The 24,664-nt window shown below is 40.5% G+C and overlaps 1 long non-coding RNA gene across 1 annotated transcript; it reads right to left on the minus strand.

The window, feature by feature from the left end:
• Positions 1-17,440: 17,440 nt before the first annotated feature.
• On the minus strand, positions 17,441-24,582 carry LOC115925365. The gene is made up of 2 exons (XR_004064659.1): positions 24,422-24,582; positions 17,441-19,375 (listed from the first exon to the last, which is right to left on the minus strand). It is a non-coding gene; the product is annotated as an uncharacterized LOC115925365 (long non-coding RNA).
• Between the last annotated feature and the right edge of the window lie 82 nt (positions 24,583-24,664).

The following is a 24,664-nucleotide window of genomic DNA, read 5'->3' on the forward strand; positions in this document are numbered from 1 at the left end:
TAATTTCCTATTGAAATCTATTTATTTGGATGGTCATATCTCAGCCAATTTACTTAACATATTCAATTGGTTTTCCACAATTGGACATTATTTTTGATGCTCTTTCGGAAAATGAAGTATAAATTTGGAAATTCTAAAAATAGATTTGTATGATGTCACTGCTTCGTATTAAACTCTATAGCATACACTCTAAACAAAATGTGGAGAAAGACAACACACAGCATAATAATACATCACCACACCAAATTCCCTTTTTTCTAGACACCCTGTACTATGCCCTGCCCTGAAAAAGGAAACGTCTAATTTGTAATGTGTAGCCTGACTATCCAATTGCATAGCTGTACTGGCGGACAAAGCTTCAGCAGTGATGACAGCTTATTCCATCTCACTCCTACCTAGCCTTTAGACAAGGCCTCATGTCTGATAGACAGGGGTTAGGGTTAGGTGTAATGTTAGGTCCAGGGTATTATAAGTTAGGTACACATGTATTTGACAAGTGTAGCGAAATTGGTGCGAATCACATTTGCAGAAGCCATTGTCATGAAACCTACTGAACATCAGTGAAAAAATGCTCCAGAGCGGTGGGAGACTTGACTCTGAAAAACTGTAAAAGAGCTGTAGTAACAATACCCAATTCCAATAATGAAATACCACTTTCAGTTTACATACAGGTAGCACTACCAGAGTGCTTGGAAACATGATATAGTAATTCACTTTTAAAAATAGCACGCATCATTTTGTTCTTGATGAGATTATTAAATTGAAGAAAATTGTCGCACCAATATTACATTAGACAAATCTCATTCACTGCTAATACAGTACTATCGTGTAGTATCCTTTGACTCAGAAACAGCCAGTACATGTTCAATGTACACGTATATGCCTACAGTATGTAGATTTTTAAAGTATTTGTTTGATCATGTTTATAACAATATTTCCCTAACGTACTGTTGTTCTTCTCTTGTAAAACAGGAACTGTAGATTGATCATCCAAATGGGAAATGAATTGACCCCTGCCTTAATCCTCAAGGATCTCATTTGGGATTAAAGGGGGTTAGTTGGGAATTGTATTTGTTCAGTAATCTCTACCAGGCCAACACCTCTCCACATGAAGCAGAGTAAACCATTGACTAGGAAAGAAAGAATAGAAATGAACAAACATCATCACAGCTATTCAGCTTCAATCTCTATTCAATCATGGATATTACTCTATAAATTGATACACTCTATGTATTGACCTATTATTATTCTCATTCTATTCCATTTCTCAACATTGTACAGGTGTATACATGTATGTACATGTATATCGTCAGTTGGAGCCAGACAGCGTTAATTCTGTGTAAATAATATAAGTTACACCCTTCTGAGGCCAAACATACGATCTGCTGTCCACAAGAATGTTTCTACTCCCATAACGTGTACATAGGCAGGTAGCTATTACAGCCTTATTTTACTAGGCAGCCGGACAATGTAAGCCTAATAAAATGCAAGAGAAGAAAAAATCAAAGGCAATATCTTTGTTCAAGCATGCACGCTTGTGTAGGTATGCATAGGCCTGCATATAATCACACAATAAAAGAGGGGAAAGTATTTGGTTAAAAGAGACAGAATAGCACTATGAATAATGGAAGGGGTTATAAAGCATCAAGGAGTGCTTTGATAACTCCTTGAATAGATAGACCATTGGAATGCATCAGGGTGATTTTATAATGTAGCCCTAGTACATACATGTACATGTACAGTGTATGTTTAAAACCAGAAGTCCAGTCAGTGAGAGAGAGGGCTGGGGAGGGTGAGAGAGAGGGCCGGGGAGGGTGAGAGTGAGGGCCGGAGAGGGACAGAGAAGGGGAGGGGGAGAGAAGGGGGAGGGGGAGAGAAGGGGGAGGGGGAGAGAAGGGGAGAGGGGGAGGGGGAAAGAAGGGGGAGAGGGAGAGAGAGAAGGGGGAGAGGGAGAGAAGGGGGAGGGGGAGAGAAGGGGGAGAGGGGAGGGGAGAGAAGGGGGAGGGGGAGAGAAGGGGAGGGGGAGAGAAGGGGGAGGGGGAGAGGGGAGAGAAGGGGGAGGGGGAGAGAAGGGGGAGGGGGAGAGAAGGGGGAGGGGGAGAGAAGGGGGAGGGGGAGAGAAGGGGAGGGGGAGAGAAGGGGAAGGGGGAGGGGGAGGAAGAGAAGGGGAAGGGGAGGGGGAGGGGGAGGGAAGGGGAAGGGGAGGGAAGGGGAGGGAGGGGGAGGGAAGGGGGAGGGGAGGGGGAGGGAAGGGGGAGGGGAGGGGAAGGGGGAGGGGAGGGGGAAGGGGGAGGGGAGGGGGAGGGAGGGAGGGGGGGAGGGGGAGGGGAAGGGGGAGGGGGGAAGGGAGGAGGGGAGGGAAAGGGGGAGGGGAGGGAGGAAAGGGGGAGGGGAGGGAAGGGGGGAGGGGAGGGAAGGGGGAGGGGGAGGGGAGGGGGAGGGAAGGGGGAGGGGAAGGGGGAGGGGGAGGAAGGGGAAGGGGAAAGGGGGAGGGGGAGGGGGGGGGGAGGGAAGGGGGAGGGGGAGGGAAGGGGGGAGGGAGAGGAAGAGGGAGAGAGAGAAGAAGGGGAGAGGAGAGGAAGAGGGGAGGGAAGAGGGGAGGGAGGGGGAGAGGAAGAGGGGAGGGAGGGGGAGAGGAAGAGGGAGGGAGGGGGAGAGGAAGAGGGGAGGGAGGGGGAGAGGAAGAGGGGAGGGAGGGGACGGGAGGGAGGGGACGGGAGGGAGGGGACGAGAGGGAGGGGACGAGAGGGAGGGGGACGGAGAGGGAGGGTGAGGGAGGGGACGAGAGGGAGGGGCGAGAGGGGAGGGGAGGGAGGGGACGAGAGGGGGAGGGAGAGATGGAGGATGAAAGAGAGAGAGAGAGAGAGAGAGAGAGACAGGGGAGGCTGAAAGAGAGGAGAGAGATCCATAAAGAGAGAATGATAGAATATTATCCATTCCAGAGTAACTAGGGAGATGGGGAGACACACACACACATAGGAATGGTTATAATAATTGAAGCAGATTGTAATGTTGTGCCCCACTGCGATTAGAAGTCATTAGCATTATACAATGCATGGATTCCTTCAATGTTTCAAGTACACTGCTCCACAAAGCTTTAAAGTTGAGTTCAAGTCGTACCATTGCCCCCTTGAATATTCCTTGAATAGGCGAATGCTACTAGAAATCTATAATCATGATTATTATTATTATTATTATTTCATCAAACTGAGCAGACCTGTTAACAGAAACTTAGAAGAGGAAGAGAATGAGGGGGGGGGGGAGGGGGGGGAGGAGGAGGATGAAGAAGAACAATCTTGTCAAAAAGACATGCTAAAAAGATTGGACTAAGAGTGAAATGACCTTAAATATAACCTGAAAACTAGCTTCCCTGATAGCAAATCTAATTTCCTATTTGTTCCATACAAGCAACAACACATTGAGTATAGATGGCCACTCTGTATACGGTAAAGAGGATGTACACGCATACATGTAGGCTACATAAAATTATTGCACTCTATATATATACATTATGTGTACAGCCTTTAAACTATTATCTAGATACATTACATGTAGATTGGAACTGATTAACTCATGAATCTAAAAATATCATGAATTTCTAACCAGAAACAATTGGGATAGTGCAAGGCATTTACAGTTTATATGATTGCCAGTGAGCCACAAGTACATGTATTATATTCTGCCAAAAACCAAAAAGATATCTTTTATACAGTATATTGATGGCCTAAATTAGACCCTTCATTCGCAGTCAGCACAGGGGAATAAAGGTTAGCAGAAAAATGAAAAGCCATGAGGATTAGCCATGAAGATTAGCCATGAGGATTAGCAATCCATTGCACTTTCACATTACAATGATTTTAATCTAATTAATCCAACCCTGTCAGCCTGTACGCAGCAATGTGGGCAGAGCCATTATCACAGGAATAGAAAAGGGATTTAAGTTAATTAATAACATAGCAGATGGGTTACTCTTAATTGATTTCATTGATTAAAGCAGGGTGATTATTATGTAACTAATGCCAGAGGTTTGTGTGGTCTATAGCACTCCGTTATACAGTAGGGCTCCATAGGAACGTAATGGAACATATCAATTTGTCCCTCTTTTCACAAAGTGACGGTAGTGAATGAAAATCGCATACAATTTGCGTGCAGATTTTACTCACTACCGTCACTTCGTGAAAACAGGAACTAATTGTACAGGGTACACGTAAATATATGTAACTATAAAATGGAAGAGGTTTATGTGGTCTATACCACCCCATTATATAGTAGAGATTCATAGGAACGTGTTCAATAACGGGACATATTGTACAGTGTACATGTACACATACAGTAGTTGAACAGGATCCTTCAGGCTTGTGTACAAATGCATGTAACATAAGTGCATCTAAAATAAAAAATAGTGTACAGAACAATGTAGCGTACCAATTACAAATACATGAGAGCTCTGGAGACAAAAAAGTAGAAATCACAGAATCCCCCCTCCCCCCCCCCCCCCCCCCCCCCCCCCCCCCCCCCCCCCCCCCCCCCCCCCCCCCCCCCCCCCCCCCCCCCCCCCCCCTCCCCCCCCCCCCCCCCCCCCCCCCCCCCCCCCCCCCCCCCCCCCCCCTCCATGGAGAAATCAGGGTTTTCCCCCTTGCTCTCATTTGATTGAACAAGCGAGCTCCCATGAAGTAAAATTACCAGTACATGTATGCCTAAATACATCTACAAAACGTAGGGGAAATATGAAGAAATGTTCTTACATGTACTAATACAATAGTTTGCTCCTTTAAAGCAGACAATTGCATCAAAAAACAAACAATACATGTACACATTCCAAAGGTTCCCTTCAAATAATACAATTTCTTTAGTGTATACACACCGAATAAAAGTTGAGAGACTGTTTGTGTTTGACTGAATAAACAATATTATCTATTATTTGTCTATTAGATGCACTACATTACATGTACAATGTACATGTACATGTTTATAACATGACAAGATTCTGTACAGTATGTTCATTGTTTCTCCCTTTCTCTCTCTCTCTCTCTCTCTTCCTTATTTTTTGTCTCTTTTTTTTGCCATGCAATTTGATGTTGCACATGTGCCTCCCTCCGTTTCACTGTACCCCACTGTTGTGGGGGAGTCAAAAAGGTTTCAGACGGAATGGATCCATTGATTCAAACCTTCATTGATACAATACATTGTGAGCTGGTGTTGGTTTTCACACCTTGTCATTGATTCTAACTTCAATTGTTCAACCCCCGGTTCTTATTGTGTGTCATAAATTTGACAGATAGCAATGTCATTAATTTTTAAGTGAGTCATAATCATTTAAACAAATATTTACCTAGCATATCTGAATATGTGCAGGCAAAAGCATGTCATACAAAACACATGTACATGTACATGTATGTGTAGGTGGATTTTTTTTTTTTTAACAAAAATTAAAGCGGGGTACAATGTAACAAAATATCAGCCAAGCAAAACCTAAACATACATGTAGAACATCACATTTTACTGCTGCCCTTAAGACTGAACAAAATTGATGGAAAGAAAGGGCACAATTTTGGCTTGTGTTTATTTCCAGTCAACGATATGAGAGTGTCTCTTTAACCTCTCCTACACGAATACAGTATCAGGGGTGACAGTATAGTATTAATGACTGCTTTGAGAGAAATAGTTGTTTTATTACGCTCAAGGGAAGGTTAGAATTGTGCTATTCCCCGAGGCTTGCCGAGGGGAATAGCACAATTCTAACCTTCCCGAGAGCGTATGAAAACAACTATTTCTCGAATATTAAAGCAGTCATTAATACTTTTATATGCCGAAAAAAAATAGACTAAAAAATAAAAAATAAAAAATAATTTACATTTTTGTCGAAGACGGGATTCGAACTCTTGCGTACAACAAGAGGTGTATCGAAAACCAACGCTTAGACCACTCGGCTATCGCGCGCCGTTAACATGCTTGGCAGTTTTCTCCAATATACATTAAAATGGATTGAAAACGGCTCCGCGTGAGGGATGCTTCGCAAAAGCTCCATGAAACGGACCCTTCTTTTACTTTTGCAATGCATATTGGCACGAACTTAGATCAAGATCTATCGGCAGATGTTGTTTTTTTGTTTTTGAGAGTTAATTTTCGTCTTCATGTCAACAATGCAAGATAAAATTGTCGGTAAGATCGATCGAGATTCAATTGTATTGAAATTGCCGACCAATTTTTCGCACACGTATGGTATCCTCCATCGCTCAAACCATTTTTTAACATGTAAACCTATGGGGTAACCATGGAGACTGACCTATTTTTTAATAACCATGGTTATTAAAAATATTGAAATGTTTTAAGCATGGTTACCGGGAATTTTACAGGAACAGTTGAAGTTTATGAATGCAATTCGACCAATCAGATGGCTGGATTTCTTAAGTGAGGTATATAATGAGCACTATAAAAAAAATAGGTTTTTTGTTTTCCCCTCAACCACGCCCCCCTTGAGTAAAAAAAAAAAAGAGGATTCACGGGGGGAAAATGGCATCTAACAACATTCCCCCCCCCCCTTTCGAGTAAGAAAATTGGGAAACAAAATTGGGCAAAGTAGGGAAGAATAGTGAAAATAAGAGGGAAATCGGGAAAATCAGGATAAAAAAGGGGAGAAAAAAAAAATTGGTTTAAAAAAAAAAAAATAAAAAAAATCTGGATTTTTTTTTTTTTTAATCGGGAAGAAAAAAAAAATCAGTAAAAAATCTGGAAATTTTTTTTAAAAATCGGGAAACCGATTTAAATCACGTTTTTATGAGGTTTTTATCAGGCCTGAGTATGTTCTACATGTATGTACACATGTACATTACATCCTTGCAATGGTTGTTACATGAGTCATTGGATCTCATTCATAGTACACCATGACACTTGAATGGCTTTGTTATTGTAAACATTCATGGAATGTAATCTACTCAACAATATGTGCATTCTCTTCATACCAGCTTTACGAATACACAAAATAAATGTACACACTTTCTTCAGATCAACACCTGGTACACACTCTTTTCTCATCTACCTCATCTCACACATAACATTTTAACAAATCTCTGTACATAATAATGATAATAATTCTCAGCTTTTATATAGCGTGAATTACAATTACCGGTAAGTCTCTTATGCTACGTTTACACTATGTTCCCGGTGGCCACGGCAACCACGTTTCAGGCCACCGTGGACGAAACGGGATTGACGTGACACAACGCGGGGGACCGTATGGGCAAACGTGACAGGCCTTGATTGCCGTGGATACCGTGTCAGATTTTTAAACTGTCAAAAATTTGCCACGGCAGTCATGGTGCGGATGAGAAACCTAGTAGGCCGTAATAAACCGGGGTGAACGTAACAAAACGTGACAGTCCGTAATAGGCCGTAACAAAACTTGGGGGTGGTCCGTAGTGGGACGGTTTAAGCGCCCGGCACGCTACGGCGCGTTGCGTTCTACTACGGTCTGACACAACGCGAGGTCTCAGAATACCATGATTGCTATTGCTTGGGAGACCTTCTGTTTATACCGCCGGCACAAACGTGCTCCAAAGCTGCCCTGCGTCCACGTTTCATCCGTACAAAGCCTTGACAGAACGTGAAAAACGTGTCAGCCCTTGATCAGAAGGTGGGAAACGTGAGGGACCCCATCAGAACGTGACGGGCCGGGAGGGAACGTTCTGGCATCCGTGGTAGAACGCGGGCCGAACCGTAGTGCGCCTTGGAGCCTCCGGGACTCGGCATCCCCTTCCCCCCACGGCCCGTCACGGATACCGTGGTAGACCGTGAGAAAACTTGGCAAGACGTAACAAAACTTGAATCCAGGGATAAAATTTGTCTAAATCCCACTACGTTTCGGGCAAACGGGGCTGCCGTGGTCGCCGGGAACATAGTGTAAACGTAGCATAAGCACTTCCAAACTTGGAGACTATTACCCCGGCTTTAGCTATGCTGTCATTACAACGCATTACGCTCTAGCATTTCAAGGAATTAATTGCTGCCAGGTACCCATTTACATCACCTGGGTTGAGTGTGGCAAATGTAGATCAATGTCTTGCCAAAGGGCATTAGTGCCTGCCATGGCGGGACTTGATGAGGTGACAATTTACAGTCATTTTGGTTCACTGACCGGTAAAACTAATAGAAGACCAAGGCAATCCACAACGACACACCTCTGCATATACAGTAGCCTACAGTGTATGTCCTGTAATATCAATGGTCTATTGAGAGGATTGCACTAGCACAGGGCCTGAAGTGGCTTGACCACACATTGCTGTGACATCTGTCAAACTCTGATAATCTTACTGTGCATTTATCATGTTTTGCCATTCAGAATCAGCATTTCTATACATGTACATGTACATGTATATCGAACCCCACTGTATACGAACGTGAAAAAAAAAGGTATCATAAATGCACCCTTAATACACCAAAAGAAGTGTACACAGCAGGCAATATCACTTTCAAAATTATAAATGACAGTATCCAATCATGTACATCAATGTGACCTTGCCTAGCAACTAGAAAATGAAAGTGATTTGGAGTGCAGTGAGGCTGGGCATACTGTCTGAAGCAGTGCGCATACAGTAATGGTCATGCACAGTTTAATACTGTGCCTTAAATCAACACAAAATGTTTCTGATTATTAAACTTCCTTGTATCAATGATTGATGAAATGAAACAGATAGAATTTTAAAGGAAGTAACCCAGAAAGAAAGGATGTAATACACGTAAAACAGTGAATATGACTACATTCTCCACCTTATATGGCGGCCGCGTACAAGAAATCGGACACGTGTAGTTGTCGATCATCCGTGAAAACGTTGCAGCCTTGGTTTCATATACAGTACAAATGAGAACATACATGTACAGCTCCTGTAGTCTGAATATTCTACATGTACATGTACATGTACTAATTTGTAAATGTATGCTGGACTACATAAATCCTTGAATCCTGCCCAGGGTGCTACAAGAATTTTTTTCACCACTTGCCCTGTCGGGCAAGTGGGTTTTCAATTTACTTGCCCAAACAATATTTCCACTTGCCCAAAACTTTAAAGCGAAAAAGGACTCGAGGTTAAAGCATGCTTTAACCTCGAGTCCTTTTTCGCTATTTTACGATAAATCTCGGATAAGTATGCGAAAACTAGACTAAACAACGTCGCTAAAACCATGAAAACAAAACAACAACGGCTTATATTCTGGGGGTCTCGATACTATTATCAAAATGACTCGCTCGGTCGGATCTTGAGACCGCAGTAATAAATTGAAAACGAGACAAAAACATTCATCTGATTTATATGAGCAGCGAGTTTTAAATAATATGTTCACAATCATTAACAGTCATTATGAATAAATATCAAACATTTGACTTTTTGTACTTACTAGAAAATCCCTGTTGTTTATTCCATTCCGATTCGCACGTGTTCATTTCCCTAGAATAATGCAGAGCTGCCAACATTTGATTTGGGTAATCAGGGAGATTTCTGAGAGAGCAGCATCGAACGACTTCATTGTTGGCGGGAACCAAGAATGGCCTTTTAGTGCCCCTGGTGGGGGGGGGGGCAGGGGGCAGGCCCCCAAAAGCTCTTGGTTTTAAGCCTCTTTGAAACCCTTTTAGAACACATTTTTTCAATGATTTCTCAAAATGGAAGGCTTTGATATGGCACATTTTATTTGCATACAATTGATAACATATGAACTTCACATCATATTTCAGACTATGAACTCCTGTTACCTCTATTGTGAAATGGGGGATGTACTTGTGGAAGGCAAGGACTGGGGTGTGCTTGAGGGTTTTCCTTGAAGTGACTGGTAGGTTGCTTGCTTGAGTTTGCTAAGGAGGTCCTTGCTATACTCCCTTTGGTAGCATGGGACATCCACCCTTCAAGTCCCGCACACGTGTTTATGAGTAAGTCTAAGTTTTAGGGAGATTAATGAGGTCCCCAACTACTGACGAAATGAACTCAGGTCTATGGTATAGAGGGGTAGACTATTTCTCGATTTTACAAATCTAAGAACTGTTCATACTAACCTGAAAAAGCTCTGTATTCCTTTTGTATTGCCCCTTGCTTTCGCGGTTTGCTTGTGTTTGTCAGATGTGATGTGGCGAAATACATCATTTCTTCCCCCACTCTTGATGGAGATATCTGCGCCGCAAACTGTACAAAATGCGTAGTATTCGCCTTTCGTAGATTTCCCAACACAAGGCCATTCCAAGTGGTAGTCATCTTTATATTTCTGATAATATTTCGACTTCGACATTGTCCTGGATGATATTTTAATACTCAAACAGAGAGCAAAATACAGCCTTGTTTTGGACAAAGTTGACTTACGCCTTCGGAAGATGCAAGTTATATCGATGCGTTCCCAACGGCAAAGGAGATCAGAAAAAAAAAGTCGGCTTCAAAATCCACTCTGCAGTAACACTGCCATGTTGGTATCAAATGATAATCCACTTAAAAATCACATCGCAAAAGTCCCCAAATCAATCCAAAAACTGATGTTGAAATGTGCAGTTTTTTGGGCCGATCGCAGCAGACAAAGTCTGCTTGTTGTATCAGTGCAACTTCTGGCTGCTCTGACGCGACCGATCGGAAACCGGCACCAACGTACCGGGACGCTACGGGGGCCGGCGAGGAAGCCGCCCGGCAGAGCAAGCAGGCGAATTGCTATCACACAAACACCACTCACATTATCACATGTTCCCAATGGTTTGTTAGATTAGCCCGCCAGTCGTTCGGCGTAACTCTCATTTATTACGCTGTTAAATAAAGTACGATATCACGGTAAATTTATATTCGACGACTGGATAACAGGAAAATTCATATTACAGAATTGCCGTGTGTTTGTATACGTACGTACGAACTCAACATGCTAGTCTTGTGAAACAGTCGTTTATGAAAATAATACAACTTAAAATCTGGAAATCCGGGAGATTTTTGCATGGGGTCGGGAAAACGGGATATTGGGTCAAAATCCGGGAGTCTCCCGCAGGATCCGGGAGACTTGGCAGCTCTGATAATGACGTCATATTTGGCGTGATTCAACCAATCGGCAATCAGAGAATAGCAAAGGCCTGTCGGTGCGGCCTGCAGAGCTAGAGAGAGAGAGCGCGAATAAGCTCGCAGCTGGTACGATCGCGCTAGCTGTCTCTAGCTAGCTCACGGCCGGCCATGCGTGGAGGCGGAGCGGCATTCATGGCTTGAAGTGTCACTGTTGCATGCGCGCTGAGCTAGCTGAGCTGGCTAGCTGTCTGTGAAGTTTTTTCGAAATCGGAACGATCGCTTTTTTGCTTCTGGATTTTGACGACGGGTAAGAAGTTGACGGGTGAATGGTAGAGTTCTTGGACACTAGGAAATTACTGTAAAAGTATCACTTGCCCGAATCGGGCAAGTGATAATTTGATTTACTTGCCCGACGGCTCAATTTGGTTGCCCCGGGACGTCGGGCAAGCGGGTTTGTCGCGCCCTGCTGCCTAGTGGTACATACATGTACAGATTATGTACAATACAATATAAATGAATCTTGGAATTGTTAGGTTATTGGTAGGTGTGCTACGTTTATTCACGTAGGAAACAAAAATTGACAGTCAAGATAAAAAAAGCTAACAGAAATCACTGTGAACTTTCAAACCAATGAGCAATGTCAATAGTTGTAATGAAGTTCAGCCTGAACTTCATGCGTGTGTGCAGGTACAAAATGTATGAGGTCTAATCAACTTTGATAATTGAAGTAGTTTGTCCACAATGCTTCACACTCTCTATAATGTTAGAAATACATTGCCCAGATACAATATCCAATGAATGTAAACAAGCCTCGAGACAGCACAGTATTCAATAATCAAATTGAGCCCCAACAGAAGGGCATTTCACATTACACAAGATTCACAAATCAAAATCGGGTCAAACTAGTAAGTGCAATTTCACGCTTACATGTATGTGTATGTACATTACATGTACCGTAATTAACGGTGTATTAACCACACTTTTTTTACCGCTGGTAACATCAAAAGTCAGGGTGCCCTAGAATCACAGAATTCAAAGACGTTTAGTTTAAAACACGGTTGCGTTCAAGCGATTTTTTGTTGGTCGTAAAAATAAACGTGTTTAAAAACGCAAACATGAAACACTGAAAAAGTTTTGTATCGTGATTCTGCAGAATCACGGTCGCTAAAATTCGCTTGGACGAACAGAGATCTCAATCATGATTCTATGACGTCATTATCGTGCCTCGTTCCAGTTTGACCGACAGTCAACCGTAAACACAGACAGAAAGCACGCAGCGAAGTTGACCTACAGTTTGTATACTTCCTTGGTCAAACTACACAGTGTGATGAGCAGTGGCTGGGCTTGAAATGAGCGAGAATCAGCGTTGATGAAAAATCACTTGAACGCTCTCCCGCAGTAACCAAGTTTTTTGACGGCGTTTTGATTTGTGATTCATGTTTGTGATTCTATCTTCTCCTCACATGATTTGGGATACTTGATACCCCTTTAGTCCAAATTTCATTGAATATTGAACTTAGGTAATGTTTTTTGATGTTGACGCCTCCGCCGTCACTGTCACCATCACCAGAAAAGCTTTTTGCTACGCAGGCGAGACAAAAATTGCTTGAACGCACCCTAGATACACTGTACACGTTGATACAGTGTACAATACAGTAGGAGGAGCAAGACCATGGATGCATTTGAAGCCAGGTGAGAAGAAGGATAACTATTCAAATCTGAGCTATGGATTAGTGTGAAAGCCTCCTATGAACTGAGAGCAGAGAATACTGTAAATGTAAATAACCCCTGTGCCTACATGTACATGTATAGGGAACATGCGAATAACCATGGTATAACCTACAATACATAGAATGTATTCTAAGCATGCACGCAAAGTCTCTCATTCATTTATAAGGTTGCAGTCTCTAATGCATTGGATTTCTAGGGCCTGAGTGTATTATCAATTGCTTTCCTTTTATACTACGGTACACTGTACCATCATTGTGTACAGTTCAATGAACAATGTCCTGCAATAGTGTTGATAGTAAGATACATTGATATCCTGTGGACTCGCCAATGTAACGTATTAGGATAAAAAGGTACAACCTACATGTACATGCATGTAGGCATACCAGGAAATACATGAAATCATTATTGCATTATGATTAGAGAAATTACACACAAATTCTTGCAAAGATAAACATGTTTTATTGTATTCTAAATACTACATGTACACTGCACATTTGATAATTAAAGCTACATTTGAGGAAGGGAAATCTTGGTTATAATAAATTTCCTCCCTGCATTTTCTTTTTCTCCTACACAATGTAACTAAAAATTAAACCATTTTTGTTGTTGTACTTTTTGGTCAATTGTGTCTTGGCGTACATGTAACAGTAAGAAGGAAGTGTTAATTCCTTTACATTGTACATACTACATGTACATGTTCATATAGGCCTACATGTACGTACTGTAATGTACGCAAGCTACAGTACCATGATGTTGTGTTTCTGAGTCAAAGAGATCAAGTGGTAAAAACATTGTGAGAAACATAATCAAACTCACATGAACATCTCATCTCAATAGAAAGTCAAAAGCAATTTTGAATAAATGTGTCTCAAGACAATTTTTGAACTGGTTGAGAGTCTGACAGTTTGAAGGTAGTTTGTCCCAAAGCTCATATTCCTACATTGTACATGTACACATGATTTTAGGCAGAGTGAATGCCTTTTACCAAGATTCAAAATAGGATAGAAATTCTACACAAGGCTGTGTACATGTACATCAGATTAAAGAACCTGTGCTCCTTTTTCATAGTCATTTGTACACATAAACCTCCCTTTATATTTGTTCTTTCTCCTCTTCCTCTCTCTCTCTCTCTCTCTCTCTTCCTCTAACTCACAACTTATTTTCTCTCCCACCCTCTCTGGAATCTCAACTTTTACTTAACATTAATCCAGCGATTCTATATAGGACCATAAACCTAATAGAAATGCCTGTTCATTGATCGTACATGTCTTCTTCAGTGGTTATTCTTGTCTTTTCTAATGAATTAATTAAATAAAGTGGGAAAGGGCACAAGTGTGAGCAAACTTGCAATATCAGCTGTACAGCTTACATACTGTACACTCTACAATGTATACTGTACAGGCTCTTACAAAATCAAGTTTTTTAGTATTTATCTATTCTATTCCTTGGACAGTTTACAGAAGTTGCTGTGATAACATATTCAGGAAGACTGTTCCACAAATCCACAACTCTGTTGATAAAAAAACTGCTTCCTCATCAAGCCGATGGTGTACCGTTTCTCTAGTGTATATACACGTAGTGTAGACCATCTGTTCACAGTATTATTCTTTATTTTGTATACAGTTTACATGTTGAACTAAATCATTCAAATTCTTTCCAAATTATGTAATTTTTCTAAGCATGTGAAAAATGGATTTGTCCCGATGTATGTTTCTTGAGAATGTTACACATTAAAGCCTACATCTACTCAACAAAGACTCTAATTCACCAATCCACCTTTCATTCTTGAGTTAGAAGCAACACAAAAGACATCAAAGTTACATTTTACAATTGGGTATGTACATACAGTAGTCCTATTAAAATCACTTGTTAACTGTGTACATGTATATACTTACAATACTATTTGATCATCACCCATTTCAAATTTAAACCACCATTTACACTGTACACAGAGTACATGTACAGCTGCCATCCTCTTTTTTAAATTAAAAAAGCCTACATGTACTCTTCTCTTTTCTTTCTTCTACTCTTCCTTTACCATCCTCACACTACACTACACACTTTCTCTCTTTCTCTTTCTCTCTCTCTCTCTCTCTCTCTCTCTCTCCCTCCCTCTCTCTCTCTCTTCTCACCAACCCCTTTCTCTGCACTGTTCCCCTATTTAGAATGCAAAGTGGCTTGATATAGCCTCTGTATGACGTCATACACCCAATCCCTTGAGAACACAAGAGACATTGGCCTAAGGATATTAACCAAACCAAATACTCCAATAGACTCAGTGTGATGTCACAGTAGAGCTTGGTACTTAGTGAACCAATTGAGAGCTAGAATGACATTAACTCTGTGTTAAATCATAGGAATGAAAATCCTTCTTGCTCTCACCTAGCAGACAAGATGATTTATTACATGCCACATTCAGTGTATCACTTTCAAAGTTCAACTTCCAAATAAGATTCAAAAGATGAGAATACCATCTTGAAATATGCCTCATTAAACACAGACCTTTACAGTGTATTAATCCCTGAGTTAAGGGTTTCATGTACATGTATCTAAATATGAGCTTCAAACAGAACCTACATGTACATGTATAGTGCTTTACCTCAAATGTGATTCAATGATTTCACTCCAAGACTTGATCTAATAAACAAATTCTTCAATGCAATAATTATGCACATGTGAAGTGCACTCAAAATCCTCTGAATTTACAGGACTTTACAGGAATTTACAAGCTAGCTGCCGCGCAACGCAACTGCGCAGGTCGAAAAACGCTATTTCGGATTACACCGCACATCGAGGTAGGGGTATTGTAGGATACCAAATCTGCGTACAATACAGTACTACATGTAGCTTAAAAGTCGATGAAGATCTGCTAAATTATGATCATTTTTGAGGTTAACTTCTTGTTGATTTATAAGAATATTGATGAATTTGGTATAGTTTGTAAAAAAAAAAGAGTGTTCTACAAGAAAATTACGATAATTTTTTTTTTAGTTTTTTTTTTCTCTCTCTTTTTTTTTTTTTTTTAGTTTTTTTTTTTTTTCCTCTACGAAATGTCAAAGTTGGGGGTGCGGCCTATACGGCGGTGCGGCCTTTACGCCGGCAAATACTGTACATGTACAATGTACAATGTACACTGTATGCTGTAACTGAGTTTTAATTATACAATCAATGTACAATGTATGCGTACTGTACATGTTCTATCTGTACTAACAGACTGAATGGCTGGCTGACTGGCTGCCTGACAACTTGGTTTAATCATGATAGATTGTGTGTGAGTGTGAGATAGATTCATATCAAGTGGTTTAGAAGCCTGCTTTCCTATTCTCTTTAATATCATCGAGGTCTTTATCAAAGCACAACTCAATGGTCTCCATAACCAGAAGAAATCTACCGTAAGTACTCCAGTTTCCTGTTTCAGCTACAATGTACAGTATAGAAGGGAGTTATTTTACTGCTGGGCTTTATAACAATACTGTATATTCTCGGGGTTCACCTAAAAAGAACCCTAACAAGTTAAGTCCAATGACTCAAATCCTTCAAACAAAATTTTAAACAGGGGCATTGTTTACAGGCACAATCCTTTAAAACACAGTGTAAACTACAGTTTGGTGGTATTTAAGACTTCCATAAAATGCTCACTGATACTATGGTAGAATCTTTTATAAGATGATGACTTGGATCCTAATCAAATGATTGGTCGAGAGCGTACATGTGACCAGGCATTTATTTTGCCTAACACATAATTTTGATAATAACCGGTCATTATCAAATGCTAATGACCGGCAATTAGTAAAATCATGTTATAAAACATCGTTTTACAAAACAAATAAAACAAATAAACCCAACTCTTTCCATCTTGAATCCATAATGTACTTTTTGAGTAGCTAAATTTTCTTTTCGTTCATAATATCTTAATTACTGTTCCTTGTTTAACTGATATGATTTGTATGTTTCTTTTCTGTTGTAGAGCGCTCTGATCAGCTTGTCTGTAGTAGCGCTCAATAAGAATCAATTATTATTATTATTATTATCATTTTATAAAACAAATAAAACATAATCTTTTAAAACAAATAATACACATAATTTTATTCGGGAATCAGTAAAATTACCCACACTGGGTACCTTCAAGACAGTCCAAACGTTAGACTGTTCCAAAGTTGTGTGGGTAATTTCTTACCAATGCTCTTACTGAGCTGTGTATTATTTGTATAATTATCAAAACAATTAATTATCATTAAATAATTGAAAAAAATATTCTAAACGAAATGTCTGGCTTAAAAAATGGATCATCTCAAACCAGTAAAATATACAAGACCTGACCACCATACCCTTTACACTTTCGGGTTTACAATGCCCTACATGTTGTACAGGCTGTGCCAGATATAATAACCATTAATCAGGTTGTTTTTATAACTGTCACAGATGACCTCAATCTCTCATCTCAGTTTAAAACATAAACAAAACAGTATACACTAACCTGTCACCTCTCATTCATCAAGACGAACCCGAAGCACCTACATTGTACATGTACAGTCCAGCTTAACCACACTTCTTTTGTATCTAGATCTATACGTGTGTACGCTACAGGGGGAAGGGGGAGGGGGGGCTACAGTACAGCTGAGATGACTACTGGTACATGTACTGTACAGTACATCTACACTCAGGTAGCTGGAATTCATTGAATGAATCGGTTTGAATATTTTTGTTTTTTTCTTCTCCCCTCACCACAGAAAATGTTTTTTTAATTACAAGTACTGTACAGAGGTTCCCTTCTCTCGCACTTAAAGTGAACTGCTATAAAACAAACTAAATGAAAGATGACCCAAGAAGATCAAGTTTAATAATCCCGAGTTTCCTGACTTGAAGAGACTTCTATTCAATTCCAGTGACCTAAAGCTGATTAACATTCAGAACAATGTATTCATGCTACAGTCTACATGTTCATGACTTTTCGTTTTAAGAGCAATGTATTCTAGTTTGGTTGCACGGCCCATTTAGCTACATCAACTCAGTCCAAGGATGAGCTTTGAAGAAAGGGGCTGCTAAGAAACAAAACATGTCAGTCATGAACACCATGAATGTGAACAATGGAGTAAAAGATTAGCGCTGCTAAGATATTATAAAGTCTGTGAAGAATCAAGTTTAGCATTGTATACACACCCACACATACTAGAGACTCGGTCACAAAACTGAAACTTGTTAATCTTTAAAGGGAGTGTATCATGGGAAATACTGGTTAATGTCATCTACTGTACAGTACATTTTCTTTTGGACAACTGCACATAAACGATTAGACTTGATTAACTGGGCCAACGCGCGATAGCATTCACGAAATAGACCGAACTTCTCCTCGCGCTTCGGTTTTGCGTATGTTGCACGCACGTGAATGCTGCAGTTCGGTCATCCGTAGTCATATTATACCGGATTGGCCCCAAGTAGGCCCACGGGAAAGACACATACAATGTGGTCTCGTCATGACACACTCTCTTTAATATCCAATCGTATTCAGGCTGGGATAATGCGACACACATACAAAATTGAATCCTCCATACACTAACTTCCACAGAATCACAACTCTCTTTTTGACTCATATGAACCAGAACGCATAAACACAGGCAATATCTACATGTTTATGTTTATGGGTGTTATTTTCTAGTAATAATGCACTAATCACTACATGTACGTACAATCTCCACAAGGCAAACAGATTTAATCATATTTCTGTAAGTATTGCAGAGAAATGGAATTTTCCAAAAGGGAAAAGGAAGTCAGCAAATCAGTGGAGGGGGGGGGGGGGGCTTTTAAAAATTGTTTTCTGAAGATATTGAATCGATATACTTACACGGGGTAGATTAGAGGACATCTGTTTCTGTAGCAGATCACGTTCCTTCTCTACTTCGTCTACGCGTTGCTCAGTGATTGCTAATGAGTCCTGCGTCTCACGAAGCGTTTCCATCAAACGATCGCGTTCCTCGAGCATGTTTACCATCAACTGCTCAAAGTTTGCGTCGTCACCGAGCGTGGAGTCCCGCAAACTTACGCCATCCTCCGATATTGTTGGCATGACATCACACATCATGTCTACTTTCTCTTTCACAAATCCCAGAGAATAAAGTTAATAATATTCCAAATGAGGATCCAATTTGAGTTTAGCACCTTCCAAGCTCAGAGATATCACTCCATATATTCTGAATTCAATTTCACTACGGTGCAAAACTTTGTTTCCAATATGATATAAATATTAGTTTCATGTAACACGCATAATGGAATTGTCACAATATAAAGCAATTTTTATAAAAACCTTTTGGATATAAACGATGAAAAAAGAAAAATCTGAAGAAAATCATAGGTGACACACGCTACCCCTATGTAATGTACATTTCAAACTGATTTACATGTTCATGTAATTCTGTATAAAAATGGCATCTTGCCTTGATAAAGACATTACAATCCCAGTTCAGAATGGCAAGTATTTGGGCCCAAGTTTATCCTGGTACTGAGGTCGATCAGTCTAACTTCAATGTAACCTTGGTAACTCCGGAATATATCAGGAAGCCTTTGCCTGATGAGGGAGTGACCTTTGACCTTCAGTGAGGCAATCAGTCTGTACATTGGCTCCCCATGATGGTTCCCTGAGAAAGAAAAAAGAGAAACACATGCTATCAGTATTATTTACTACATCAATTTACCACATACATGTACATGTACATGTACATAAATTATTTACAAATAGGTACTACACTATTACTACATTACATATTACAAAATAAATGATATACACCTGTACAGTACATGTGCCAACTCTACCAGAGATGCCAACCTCTTGACAAAAAAAAAACAGACTGAGTATCCTTTAAAAAAAAATTGGGGGGAGAAAAATCAGATTTTCACGAAAACTCGACACCAATGGTCCATTGGCCCGGGCCAGTAAAATTTCAGAAAAATGTTTTACTGGTACATTCAAGTATCAAAAATGTTTGCTCTTTCATTAAAATTTGTAAAGCAAAGTTTTTGTTGGGTTGCGGGGGTTTACTTGTACATGTTTCTATGCGATTCCACAGTTTTTAAGGTTTCTATTTTTGTTTTTGTAAGAGGTGATATCGTATTACCGTATTTCACTCTTATTATCGTACTGGTTGGCATCTACCAAAATTACCCATATTGCATTGCCTTAAAATATTTGTAATATGTTTTGCTTTGCAGACATTGCTCACAAATACTAATCCTCTCTGAACTCACAAGTGTGCCAGGTTATACAGCATCTGGCATTCTGGCTACAATTCATGTACCGTAATTAACGGTGTATAAACCGCACTTTTTTTAAAAGTTTCAATTTATTCCCCTCTACCTGGCGCTATGCCTGGCAATGTCTCCCAGCTCAGTAATCGGTGGGTTGGCTCACCACTCGGAAACTAGAACAACACTCAAATTTGTCTATCATCTTGGTTTGAAAGTAATCTTTCTGATAGATCTCAATATGTAGTTTATATAATAATACAGTAATTCCTCCAATTTTTCTTCTATTACACAGCGTACCACAAGATTCTATCCTAGGTCCTCTACTGTTTTTTTAATGACCTGACTTGCTGCCGACAGAGTCGGGCGAAAAAGAGGGGTGCGGTTAATACACGAGGGCGGTTTATACACCGCCAATTACTGTATCTCATCTCTTTCCTTTACGATCCACTGATCTCTGTTGATCGGCATACAATGTACAGAATATAACAAGCACTAATTTGTTGCTGATCCCTCCTAAAAGCAGAGGGAGCATAAATTTACATGTTGTCGTCCTCCTACCAGTCATGACTGACCCTTTGTGACCCTAGTCCTACCAGTCATGACTGACCCTTTGTGACCCTATTGATGATGACGTTCCAACCACAAGTTTCTATCCTGGGCATAGCGATTAGCTTTGCAGATGTTCATGCCAGTAATCTCTTTTATTCCGTCAGCCCATCAAACTTTTAGCCTATCATGTTTTCGTTGACCCTCAACATAATCTTGGGTAATGACCTTGGGTAATGACCTTGGGTAATGACCTTCGGTAATGATCATCTCCAGGATGTTACCTTCCTGACCTTCACTCCTAGAAATGTGTCCAAAACATTGCAACTTGTTCTTATCTATCTTCCAGTGAAAAAAATTCATGGGGGCTCGAAGCAATTTAGCCCCCGAAATGCTAAAAAGAGCCTCCGAAAGTCATAAAAAAGCCCACAAAAAATTTGCATAGAGTTCAATGCAAAACAAATTAAAGAGTGTTATTTTCATGCAAGCAATTTTTTAAAGTATTTTTTTCCCTGCTATCTTCTAGCATAGGGTGACCTTCGCTCCAATTTGATTCGTGACAAATCATTTGATTTATGAACCTTCCAGGATATCCTCAGCATCCCCCTCCAACACCACATTTCAAAAATCGAAAGCGTGGATTTTCTTTTCATGTGCTGCTCCAAGAGCCCACGTCTCTGACCCATTTATGTAGGGATTGGAAAGACCAAAGCATTCATCATATGAATCTTAGTGTTCCTTGAGAGATCCCTCTGTCTTCCCAGATGTCAGTAAGGCTTGTGGGAGATGATGTAGCCATGCGAGACCAGGCCTTAAATTTCAATATTTTTAGGGCAAGGCCACTTTTCTGTAGGGCACATTCCTATATTACAGCACAAATTGGAAGAATTGGAAAGGGCACACAAAATCTCCAAGGCCAATGAGAGGGGCATTGAGGCCAATCAAAGGGGCATCCACGGCCGAGGCCAATCAAAGGGGCATCCACGGCCATGGCCTTGAATTAATTTAAGCCCCGAGAGGCGTCCACCAGAGCTTCCACCACCATCCCACCATCAGAGAGCCCAGGAAGGCCTTTCACAAAACTTGTCATCAGTGGCAAATGACAGTTTTTGTTTTTTGTTTTTTGCTTCTGATTTGTTGTCAGCAGATTTGTCAATGATATTTGTCATTTGTCATTGAAAAAAGGTTTTGTGAAATGCCCTCCAGGTATATGTACAAGTGTTGACTACTTTAATGTCCCCTCCATCAGCCTGAATACATGTACATGTATGATGGTCATTCTTTCCTCCACATATATCATGATCTTTGTCTTCTTAACATTGAGGTACAATCCGTTTTCCTTAAAGTGACTCGGTAACATTCTTGAAGGTTGATGAAAACTTGTATAAAATGTTACTTATTATATTCCTTCTACTGTACTAACCCTCCGAGATGCAAAAAGTCCTGACAAAATACTCAAACCACAAAGATATCTATGGTTTTCTTTAAAGGCGTCACTGTGCAACACCCTCTAATAGTGATTAACAGCAAATTCTCCCAACCATTTTTGAATTTTCCCAACCATTCTTTATGAAAAAAAGACATAAAACAGGCTATTAAATGCTTAAATGTCTGAAACGGTATGAAGAGCCAATTTATTGCCCTGTGACAATTTACATTCACCTAAAATGGAATTAAATTTTAATAATGTACATGTAGTTGAGAGAATTAAGGAATCGATCAGATCAGTTTTTCCCAATTTGTATCATTAATAATGGTCTGTTTTCACTCAAATTTTCAGAATATCTTTAATTGTACATGTAGAACTGTAACATTTCATTTTCATTTCGTTTATTTCCATACCTATACATTTAAGTCACTACCTTACTATCTCTCACCTGAACAATGTTACCAAGTCCCTTTACATGTAACTGGCTTGTTTGACTCTTTCAATAACAAGAAGGGAACAGAGCGGTATAGACAAGTGTGTGTTCACAATCTTATGTGAGAGTTTCAAAGAACCAGGTTTTTCACAGGTTTCACGGCAAACCGTTGCACAATACAAGTGCATACCGATGGTGGGTTGCGGGCGCGGCGGGCGTGCGCCTGTATGAAGTTATCTACAGTAATGAGGATCTAAGACCTTACGGTAGATAACTTCACACAGGCGCACGCCCGCCAACAACTCACCATCGGTATGTAGACTACTTGTATTGTGCAGCGGTTTGCCGTGAAACCTGTGAAAAAGTGTATACTAATATCAAGGTTTTACATTAAACATAACAAGAAAATTGACACGAAACAGGTAATAAACATAACAACTTTTAACTCATGATCTTTATTCAGACATTTAATGAATATTTACTTCATTTTGGGTAGAGTAAAGGAGGGGGTAATCGACCAGCTTCAGTTTTCGGCCGATTGGTTGGATGCATGGTAAAATCCCTTTAAAATACATCGCATAATAGCATATCACATATCCCACACATACCATACCATACCAGAGTCACTGAAGAACCACATTTGCAATGAAAAATATATCCCAAAATATCACATTTTAGCAATGTAATCGGCGGTCCCGCTACCCGAATCTGAAAAATCGAGTATCTTACGCGTGTCTGTAAGAAATATGGGTACCATAAAATGAGCTTTATTCCAAGTATTTTTCAGATTGAGAGCCCGATTTTGTGCTGGTCGCAAGCTCAAAAGTATCTCACCGCATGTATTAAATCAATGCAGCCGGACACCGCAACGCACACATGATATCTCTGTCTAATTCAGATTCCAATGTCCGATCACTGCAGTACTAGTTTTCTGCCTGGCGAGCTCCGGCGTGGGATACCTGCTCCGCCCGCTAGTACTATAGTCTCAGCGCGGAAACGCACGGCGCGTGCGCGCACTTCCTATTGACTTTGTACATGCGGCCGAAAACTGGTTCGCTATGCCGATAACTGACTCCGAAACAGTGAAAATTGAAATGAATATTGTCATGGCAATTCGTGATTTTTTTTTCTGGGATTCTCTTTTTGTTTAAATAATAATAATATTTGCTTCATGATTTGAACAAGAAATGATAATAAATAGGAAGTAAAGGGTCCAAAAAATAGGATTTTGTCTTAAGTGGCCGAAAACCCCCTCCGTTTACTCTAGTCTATGTTTTCGTAGGGCATCTCCACGGATCCGGGCTAACTCGGACCAGGGGGCAACTCGGCCCAGCTGCAAAAACGGTTATTTTTTGTCATTTTACCATAACTCTAACCCTAACTCTAACCCTAACCCTAACCCTAAACCTAACCCTAAAGCTAAACATGCAAAAAATGACTGTTTTGCAGCTGGGCCGAGTTGTCCCCTGGGCCGAGTTAGCCAGACTCCACCTCCACGTAGGGTATCTCCACATAGGGTATCTCCACGTAGGTTATCTCCACGTAGGGTATCTTCACGTAGGGTATCTCCACGCCGGATTTACGACGGGTCAAATTTTGGATAGGCTTCTGAACAAGCGCCACCTTTCCTTCTGAAAAACAACACTTACTGACTTAGTCTAGATCTAATCTCATTAGACTATACAAGTAACATCTCAGACTCCGTCTCGACTGAGCTGAGTTCTACCATGCATGAATGTAGTCACATTGCACATGTAAGTAAGCTAAGCTCAGCAGAGCTGAGACTAGTGAGAGCTTGGCCCAGCTCAGCACGTCTACATCATGACATACGGGCTGAACTGAATGGGATCTTGATGGGAAACTCTCCCGATAAAAAGACACCCGATACGGCTCACTATCACCACAAGAATTCTCCAATTCCACTAAAAAAACAAATAACAAATAATTATCAGGCAAAAAAAAAAATAAACGTACCACAAATGTTATTTATATGTGATGAAATGTTACAGTATAGTCATAAGGCATACTTACAGGCTCAGAATTGATGATGACTATAACCGGCTCTAATCCTGTAGCCGCAGTGTACATAAAATACATAGGCTTCGTGTGTAACCATTTTTGTGTACAATTCCTATTGACAATTCCTGTAGTATAGTAGCATTAGTTTCAATGAGATACCCACAATTCATTACGATGACCCACCCCCAATAGAGGTCGCAATAAAGAAGAACAATTATTATTATCTCCCTCTCATGATCATGAGCATGTTATTAT

The sequence above is a fragment of the Strongylocentrotus purpuratus genome, unplaced genomic scaffold (genome assembly GCF_000002235.5).
Source record: "Strongylocentrotus purpuratus isolate Spur 01 unplaced genomic scaffold, Spur_5.0 spur5_scaffold_18, whole genome shotgun sequence".
Taxonomy (NCBI): domain Eukaryota; kingdom Metazoa; phylum Echinodermata; class Echinoidea; order Camarodonta; family Strongylocentrotidae; genus Strongylocentrotus; species Strongylocentrotus purpuratus.